Source organism: Ursus arctos, unplaced genomic scaffold (assembly GCF_023065955.2).
Source record: "Ursus arctos isolate Adak ecotype North America unplaced genomic scaffold, UrsArc2.0 scaffold_1, whole genome shotgun sequence".
Lineage (NCBI taxonomy): Eukaryota > Metazoa > Chordata > Mammalia > Carnivora > Ursidae > Ursus > Ursus arctos.
The window spans coordinates 56714642-56723983 of NW_026622763.1; the positions used below are offsets into that span (position 1 = coordinate 56714642).

At 37.3% G+C, this 9342-nt stretch overlaps 1 non-coding gene across 1 annotated transcript; it reads left to right on the forward strand.

Annotated features, from left to right (window-relative positions):
• Positions 1-336: 336 nt before the first annotated feature.
• LOC113250975 (U6 spliceosomal RNA) lies at positions 337-443 on the forward strand. The gene has a single exon (XR_003314291.1). It is a non-coding gene; the product is annotated as a U6 spliceosomal RNA (small nuclear RNA).
• The last annotated feature ends 8899 nt before the right edge of the window (positions 444-9342 follow it).

A 9342-nucleotide genomic window follows, 5' to 3' on the forward strand; every position in this document is an offset into this window, starting at 1 on the left:
GTAATGTATCAACATTAATTGACATGTAAATATTAAACCATGCTTGCATCCCTGGAATAAATCCTATTTAATAGTGGTGAATGATTTTTTTTAATGTATTGTTGGGTTCAATTTGCTATTATATTAATAGTTGGGGATTTTTGCATCTATGTTCATAAGAGATATTGGCCTATTGGGGTTGTTTCGTTTTGTTTTGCCTTGTAGTGTCTTTATCTGGTTTTGCTATCAGGATAACGCAGGCCTCATAGAATTAATTTGAAAGTATTCCTTCCTCTTCTATTTTTTTGGACTAGTTTGAGAAGAATAGGTATTAACTGTTCTTTAAATGTTTGGTAGGTGCTCTCTTTGGCAGCACAGACACTAAAATTGGAATGATACGGAGAAGATTAACACAGTGCCTGTGCAAGGATGACAGGTAAATGTTTGGTAGAATTCACCTGTGAAGCTAGCTGGTCCTGAACTATTGTTTGTTGGAAGTTTTTTGATTACTGATTCCATTTTATTGCTAGTAATCAGTCTGTTCAAAATTTTTATTTCTTCCTGATTCAGTTTTGGAAGGTTACGTGTTTCTAGGAATTTATCCATTTCTTGTAGGTTGTCCAATTTGTTGTCATATAATTTTTCATAATATTCTCTTACAATCCTTTGTATTTCTGTGGTGTCAATTGTTTTTTCTGCTCCTTCGTTTCTGATTTTATTTACTTGAGTCCACTCTTTTTTTCTTCTTGAGTCTGGGTAAAGGTTTTTTCAATGGTGTTTATCTTTTCAGAGGACCAGCTCCTGGTTTCGTTGATCTGTTCTATTATTTTTTTTAGTCTCTTTTTCATTTATTTCTGCTCTAATCTTTATTATTTCCTTCCTTCTACTGGCTTTGGGCTTTGTTTTTCTTTTTCTAACTCCTTCAGATGTAAGGTTAGCTTAACATCAACTTTTTTGTCATATATTTTTTTAAAAAATCAATGTTCAAATATACCAACATATTTTATTTTATTTTTTTTTTTTAAAGATTTTATTTATTTGACAGAGATAGAGACAGCCAGCGAGAGAGGGAACACAAGCAGGGGGAGTGGGAGAGGAAGAAGCAGGCTCATAGCGGAGGAGCCCGATGTGGGGCTCGATCCCACAACGCCGGGATCACGCCCTGAGCCGAAGGCAGACGCCCAACCGCTGTGCCACCCAGGCGCCCCATACCAACATATTTTATGCTCACTTTTTTTCTTTTTGTTAAAATAGTGTAGTGATATATAATTTGCATACCAGATAGGCACAATAGCTTTTTGCATCTAACTTCTTTCTCTGGGATTCACTTTTCTTCTTGCAATCTTTAGTGGTTATTCCAGTGAGATGTGTTTGGGAGTTTTGTTTTGCTTTTGTCTCTAAGTGTCTTTATTTTGCTTCCACTCTTTGGATGATAGCTTTTGCCTGAGTATAGAATTCTACATTCAGAGTTCTTTTCCCCCTCACCAGTTTTAAGCTGTTGTTCCAATGTGTTCTATCATTTATATTTCCGAATTAGAAATCTGATATTGATTTAATTGGTTATCATTCCTGTATAGTTAATTATTTTTTTTCTCTTTAGTGACTACTTTTAAGATTTTTCTCTGTATTTTTTTCTTACTTTTGTTAAGAAATAGTTGATATATATCAATCACCATATAAGGTGTATAGCATGATAGTTTGATTTACTTTATGTTTGATATCCTGCATTTACCATGATGTTTCTAGAAATGAATTTATGTTTATCCTGCTCTGTACAAAATGCACTTTTAATCCTAGGAGTTATTCTTCCATTTTGGAAAGTTCTTTGCCACTATCTCTTCAAATACTGCTTCTTTGTAATTTCTCTATTTTCTTGTTCTGGAAATTCCATTAGTGAGTCTCTCATTTTGTCCTCTGTGTCACTTATTTTCTCATTCTTATTTTTAAAAATCTCTTTCTGTTTCATTCTGGATTAATTCTTCAGTAATCGTTTCTAATATAGGATATCTTTCTTAGACTGTGTGCAGACTAGAGTGCCCATTGAGTTTTCTATTTCAATAGGTATGTTTTTCTAATTTTTAATTCTTCCTATTTTTATCATGCCTGATTTTGCTTTATAATGTCTTATTCTTTTAAAATATGTATGTATTGCTTCATGTCTTTGAGAATATGAAACAGTCTTTTTTCTTTCTTTAGATTGTCCTTTTATTTCAATTTAATCTGGAGCAAATCATTGTTCTGATTATTGATTTTATGGCAGTGTTTTTTCTTATGACAGTGTTTTTTAATGATAGATGTCTTCATGTGCGTTGGAACTTTGACTTTCATATTTATTTTGAATAGGAAAGCTTGTTTTGTTATCTACAACTTTCTATCTAAGGATTTTGCACTTGGCCAACACACTCCCAGGCTCTCTAGTCTCAAATCAGGTTGTACATTGACAATTAGAAATTTCTCGCCTGTGTTGATTAGTTATTGCCAGTACAGTCTCAAAGTCTTGGTGGTACACAGTGATAAGTGTTTATCTTGCTCACAAGTCTATGGGACAGCTCTAATTCAGACTGTGGGTCTGTAGTCAGCTTGGGCAGTACCACTTGTGTTCATTGTTGAGCCCAAACTGAAGGAGAAGCAGCTATCCAGGGGAAGCTTATCTCATGATAAAGGCAGGAGCACAATAGGGCAAAACCCATCGTGCAAGCACTTCAAGCCCTTGCTTATATAACATCTACAAACATCTGTTGGCTAAAGCAGGTCCTATAGTCAAGCCCCAAATTAAGGAGCAATTTAAATATATTATTCAAAGTTAAAAAGGCAAAGGGTGGACACAAAGAAGGGTAAAGACTTGAGGCCAGGAATCAGTTCAGTCAACCACAGTCCACCTTCTTGGCCACAATTATTTATATGTGTCCTCTATAAACAGATTGACCCTTATCCTAAGACCCCCAACAGCCTCCTCTAATCATGGCATCATGATCAATATCCGGTAACTTACAATATACATCAAATTTGAATGTGGTTCCCATTCATCTGGAAACCTGTGAACCAAGATGTGTATGGGTGTGTGTAATCTTCCCCCACCATTATACCACATGGAATGATAGAACCTGGGATAAGATAACTACAATTAACTGCTAGTCAAAAGGGAGAGATTAAAAGGCATTATTAGCATTCACTTGTTCTAAAATACCATACGAAAAATGTTGCCAGGTACCCCTGTTCTGAGAAAAAAGAATTTTCCTTGATTAGACCCTAATTCTGCTTCTTAACAGTTCTCCAATCCATTGTTCTAAACTTCTCTTGGTTTCGCCTCCCAGAAGTTAAATTCTTTAGATTTCTATCATCCCCTTTGGTCACTTCTGAAACTGGAGAGTATGCCCCTTCTGGTGCTGGGAAGTTTTCTCAGCTACTTCCCCCTATAGGAAGTTTTTGGCCCAGCAGTCTTTATAACTCCATCTCATTCCCTTGGACTCTTAGCTGGTGGTTTGTTTATCAATACAGCTCTCTCAAAAACATAGATTTTCTCTATATTTGTTTTCAGTGAGTTCTATTCGACAGAACCACCCTATGATTCTTTTTGGCACATGCCTCTCATTCTAGATTTCACTATGAGGAACTTCCACCCATTAGGCTTCTAAGGGGCCCTGCCCTTAAGCTTTCTAGAAACCTATTTGTCCAACTGAAAGGTTCTACCAGGCACCACCTTAATTCTTTTAGGTGTTTTAATACAGGAAGTTACAGCAATACCCTTAGTTTAATATCCCTACTCCCCACCTCCCAGGCTGAATCTGAGACTCCCTGCCTGCCTGGAGATGAAGAGGCTTATTTGCCAAACAAACAAGCTCTGGACTCTAAATTCTCCTAAATTCTTCTTGCAAGTTGGCAGTTTTTCTCCCCCAAACGTATCTTTTTCTTATAGCACCTTATAAAATAGAACTAAAAATAACTGCTTCATACTTTGAACATGTGCCTAGAAGTCATCCTGTTATCCTTCATGTTACCACAGGCAACAGTTTTACTAAACACATGTTGTCATTTTTCAACTTCTATAATAGTTATCATACTATCCATCACCTGTCCTCTAAGCTTTTTTTTTTTTTACCCACCATCCCAGTATTAGGTTTGCTGTATCAGCTAGCTATTGCTGCATAACAAACAAGTACAAAAATCTTAGTGACACATAACGATAAGCTTTTAATTCTCTCATGGGTCTGCAGGTCAGATACAGCAGCTTAAGTGGCAATGGCCAAAGCAGCGCTGCTTCACATTGCAGGGCTATGGGCAGGGAGGGCAGTTCTGCTCAAATAGTCATGCTAGGGCTGGGGTTGAAGAGTGGCAGCTACTCTGGGTAAGACTCTTTCCAGTGAGGTGACAGAAGTACAAGAAGGTAAGCCCTATCAGACGAGCACATTTCAAGCCCCTGCTTTCATCACATCTACTAAAAGGCCACTGGCCAAAACAAAGTGCATGGCTGAGCCTGAAGTCAAAGGCTGGAGAAGTATACTGCCTTTTGTGGAAAGAACTTCAGACTTAGAATGGCATAGGACATGGGTATGGAGAAGGGAGAAGAATTTGGGCCAGTAATTTATCTCATCCTCCATGGTAATATGTGAGATTCTGGTTCCCAGCCTGCACTTCTGTTCTGCCTCCAGAAGCCCACAACTTCCCATAAAGCTATAGGGCCAAGAAGTAGCCAATAGCAGCTTTTTAAAGTTTCCTTGTAAGGGAGTGGAAGTGAGCGAGGATCCCCCAGCCCAGTCCCTTGTTTTAGGCAGCACACCTGTCCCTGACCTCCATCTCATCTAAGACACTTTTAGTCTCCCCAAAAGAGAATGTAGACTCTCAATTGCTTCTGCTTACTTCACAATGCACTCCTTCAGGCCCATGGCTCCAGTGGCCATTTCTTCACTGCATTTCTTTTCTGTTCCTACCTCACAGAAATGAATCTTACTGAACAAAGTTGTGTCTTTTTTTTTTTTTTTAAGCTGTGTATTTTTCTTTCATATGTATCACAGTCATGGACCTGGAGTGGGGGGACCCTTGAACCTTGAACTTTTAATAGCATTGCCGCCCAAAGTTATAGAATACTATCTCTATGAAGGTTCTCTGTTATTTCTGTGATGGTTTTTAAACATAAAATCTTGGTACTGAAGTATGCTTTAATTTAGTACATTACAAAAAATAACGAGTTTCTTAAAGGATAGATATAAATATTCAAATTCAGTACATTTGGAAAAATGATCAGGCTAATTATATAAAAGGAAAATAGGAAATAGTTCTCTATTCTTACCAAAAATCTGATCATTAAGATAAACTACTTTTATTATTTTTTTAAAGATTTTATTTATTTATTTGTCAGAGGGAGAGAAAGAGCACAAGCAGGGGAAGCAGCAGGCAGAGGGGGAAGCAGGCTCTCCCCTGAGCAGGGAGCCCAATGTGGGACTTGATCCCAGGACCCTGGGATCATGACCTGAGCTGAAGGCAGATACTTAACTGACTGAGCCACCCAGGCATCCAAAGATAAACTACTTTTAAGTGTGTATATTAAATATTAGTATATTTTATCACAGCCTGGTTATCCCATTCTCTTTGCCTTATACAAGTTTTTATCTCTGTTTATTTTTACTTTTTTACTGTATATAATTTATTGCAGAAAATTTCAAATATATAATATACACAGAATAGTTTAATGACCTCTATGTACCCATGGCGAAGCTTCATAATTATTAATCATGGTAAATCTTATTTCATTTATACCAGGGTTTGAGAGACTATGACCCACAGGTCAAATCAAGCCTACTGTCTGTTTTTGTAAATCAAGTTTATTGGAACACAGCTATACTCTGTGTCTACATGTTGCCTCTGCCCACTTTCATGCTACAAGAGCAGAGGTTAGTAGTTGCAACAGATTGTGTGGCCTGCAAAGCCTAAAACATTTATTATCTTGGATTTACAAAAAAAAAAAAAAAAGTGCTGACCCTGAAGTATACTCTGACCCACTCTCCTCAGCAAAAATATCTCTCTCCTATTTCATTTTAAAATATTCAGTATGTATTCTAAAAGATGAGGACTCTGAAAAACAATACTATTCTTATACTAAAAAATTAGCAGTAATTCATAGTTTGTTTCTTCGACAAGTCTCCCACTGAAGAACAAGTGAGAATTCCTTAATATTTCTCTTTCTTCGTGACACATTATTCAGGTCTACCACAGGCCACCCACAGTCTAACAAACCATTTTCTTACCTTTGAAAAAGCTGCAGGCTTTTTATTTTCATTAGTAGTCCATTCTCAGTAATTTTAACAGCTTAACACTTTATCTGTAGATGACCTCAAAGAAGAAGATATTCTGAATTTAACAAAGCATGTGAGGGGCGCCTGGGTGGCTCAGTCGTTAAGTGTCTGCCTTCCGCTCAGGGCGTGATCCCAGAGTTCCGGGATCAAGCCCCACATCAGTCTCCTCCGCTGGGAGCCCACTCCCCCTGCTTGTGTTCCCTCTCTCACTGGGTGTTTCTTTCTCTCTGTCAAATAAATAAATAAAATCTTTTAAAAAAACGAAAGAAAAAGCATGTGAGGAAGTTAAGAAATAATAGCATAATCAGAGATTTCTACAAAATTGCAATTTGTGATATATTAAAGGTACTATGAAAAAATATGGCATATAAAGGCAATCTCACATTTTAAAAAGTCTAATGGTATTAAAGATTTTGGGCACACTGGTTTTTTTTTTTTTTTTTTTTCCTTGAGAAAACCAAGGAGTTCACTTTCAGAGGTTTTAACATTGAAGTGATTGTTAGCATTTCTAAATAAAATGTTATATTAAAATAACTTTTTTTTTCAGTTTACATGGCAATTTTACAGGAACTATCTCATTTAATGTTTTCAGCAACCTAGTGAAGGAGAGCTTATTTTTATATTAGCTGTTCCACTGAGACACAAACCCATGTCTTCTGCTTAAAGTCCACCAACCACGCCGCTGAACTGATGGTCACAAATCTTTCCAGAGAGCAGTTTTAAACAGGTTTTATCACTCTTTACAGGCCTTGGTTATATAACTGCTCTATGTTATGCAAGTATGATTAAGTGCATTACCTTCTAGATATGCTAAAGATACATCTATACAGTGAAGATACTGCAATAAACTTTTAGGATATCTGTATCTTTGTTGCTTAGGATTTCAAGCTCAGAGTGTTGTATCTTTCAAAATCAAAGAGCAAGAAACAATCCATTATCTAGCATTCATAGAGTCCTCTTGAGCATCTCTTTTACATCTTCATGATGGGTCCAGGACACTAGTGGAGAGCTGGTGTTAGAGGCTTGGAAAAATGGCTCATTCCAGGATTCAGGCAGAGGAAGTCCAAACTAAACCTGGAGCATCTTCTTGTGTTAAAGTAAGGAAATGCTTCCCAAAATGATGGAGGGGAAGTCAAAAGGACACAGACGTCAGCTCGAAGTGAATACCACTAGATAAGTATGGGATGATTTGAACATTAAAATAAATAATAGTAGTAGTAAATTATAACCTATTGAATAATATATGAATCCATGAATCCATACTGATATAAATAAGTTGTAAGTTTGATGAGAATGAGATACTTACATTATCTCAAAGTATCTCCCTACAAAATACTTATGGATTAAAAAGGGAAATGAGACTACTTTATAATAGCAGAGACTGGAAGACATAATTTTAATCAAATGATCAGAGTGATTACCCCAGTGTGGGACAAATTGAAAATGTGAAACCTACCCCCACCCAATAGGATGTAATGAGAATACTTCATCACTTCTGTGAGATGCCTGCCAAAGGAGCATAACCTTATCCTAAGGAAACATGAGACAAAACTAAACTGGGAAACATCCTAAAAATTACTAACCCATATTCTCCAAAAGTGATAAGGTCCCGAAAGTCAAGGAAAGCTTGAGGGACTATTTGCAACTGAATGAAGACCTCTAAGGAGACCTGAAACTACAACACCTTAATTCTGGACTAGATCCTTTTGCTGTAAATGGCAATGGAACATTTGCAAAACTTGAACAGGGTCTAAGGATTTCACAGTGGTAATGTGTCAATGTTAGTTTCCTGATCTTGGTTGGTTGTATCACAGTGAGATAAGAGAATGTCCTTGTATATTAGAAATACACACTAAGGTATTAAGAGGTAATGGAGTATCTGGTCAGAAACATATTCTCAAATTGTTCAAATAACAAAAGTTCTTTGTGCTCTTTTGTAAGTTTTCTGTACATTTGACATTGTTTCAAAATGGAAATACTTTTTTACAAAAATGCAAAACTAAATGCACATAAAGTTACAGCGGACTCTCACAGATGTCTGTTACATAATGCCATTTTCCCTGGCCACAGGTATAGTTCCATTACAAAGATTTCTTGCCAGTCTTTGTACTTGACAAAAACTTACATCAAAGGCAATTGTTCGTCTGTAAAAGCTTTAATAATATCACATTTGCTTTTCTGTTGGAAAAGGGCAAGCAATTTGAAAGACAAAACAAGAAAACTCATCTCTTCAGCCAGTGTTTGTTGAGTAATATATCAAGCTCTGTGGTAGGTACTAATTTTCTCTCTGTGGTAGACACTGTGAAACACTACCTGAATCCCTTTCCAGACCTGAAGGCCTGATTCCTCTAGCTTTTAGGGATGCTGCAGGCAAATCAGCCCTCACTTGCCAGCCCCCTTTAGGGATTGTTTCAGCTAAGAGAATGCCCTTGCCTAAGGTCACACTCCGTTCCCAAGATGTTCTGCATCCAATCACGGGTCAGTGTGAAGGTATAAAGGCCTGGTCATCTTGCCCCACTCAATTCAAAGTATCTCAGAAGGATTGAACCATCTAAAGAACATTCCAGAGGACAAAGGCTTTCACTGAGAATCTATCACAGCTCAGTTTCTCCCTCTGCCAGTTCTTTTCCCTTCTCTTTGCCTTCCCTTCCCCTCACATAGATGATGGCCCCTAGAACACTCTTTATGAACCTCCTGCCTACTAATCTGACTTGGTCTTGCTCTTCGGGGAAGCCAGCCTGTGCCATTGTCTCTCCATGATTTCTCTCTGGAGCATTACTTTTTTATTTTTTACTAAACAAGGCTATAATTTATAAGATTAAAAAATTTTATGACCTTCCCTCTTTTTATTTTCCCCACATTGAGAAGATTCATGACCTTCCCTCTTGCCTGCTCCACTTTCTGTTTCTTGATCAGCTAGCACGAAATGGGAAGATAAAGAGACTAAAAGAATGGGAACAGAAAGAGCATAGGTGGGAGCCGGATTCTGTCTTGGGAAGGCAGGATTGAGACAAGTTTGACTTAGCCTCTGTCTCTCTTTTCTTTGCTATTTTCTCCCTCTTTCAACCTCTGC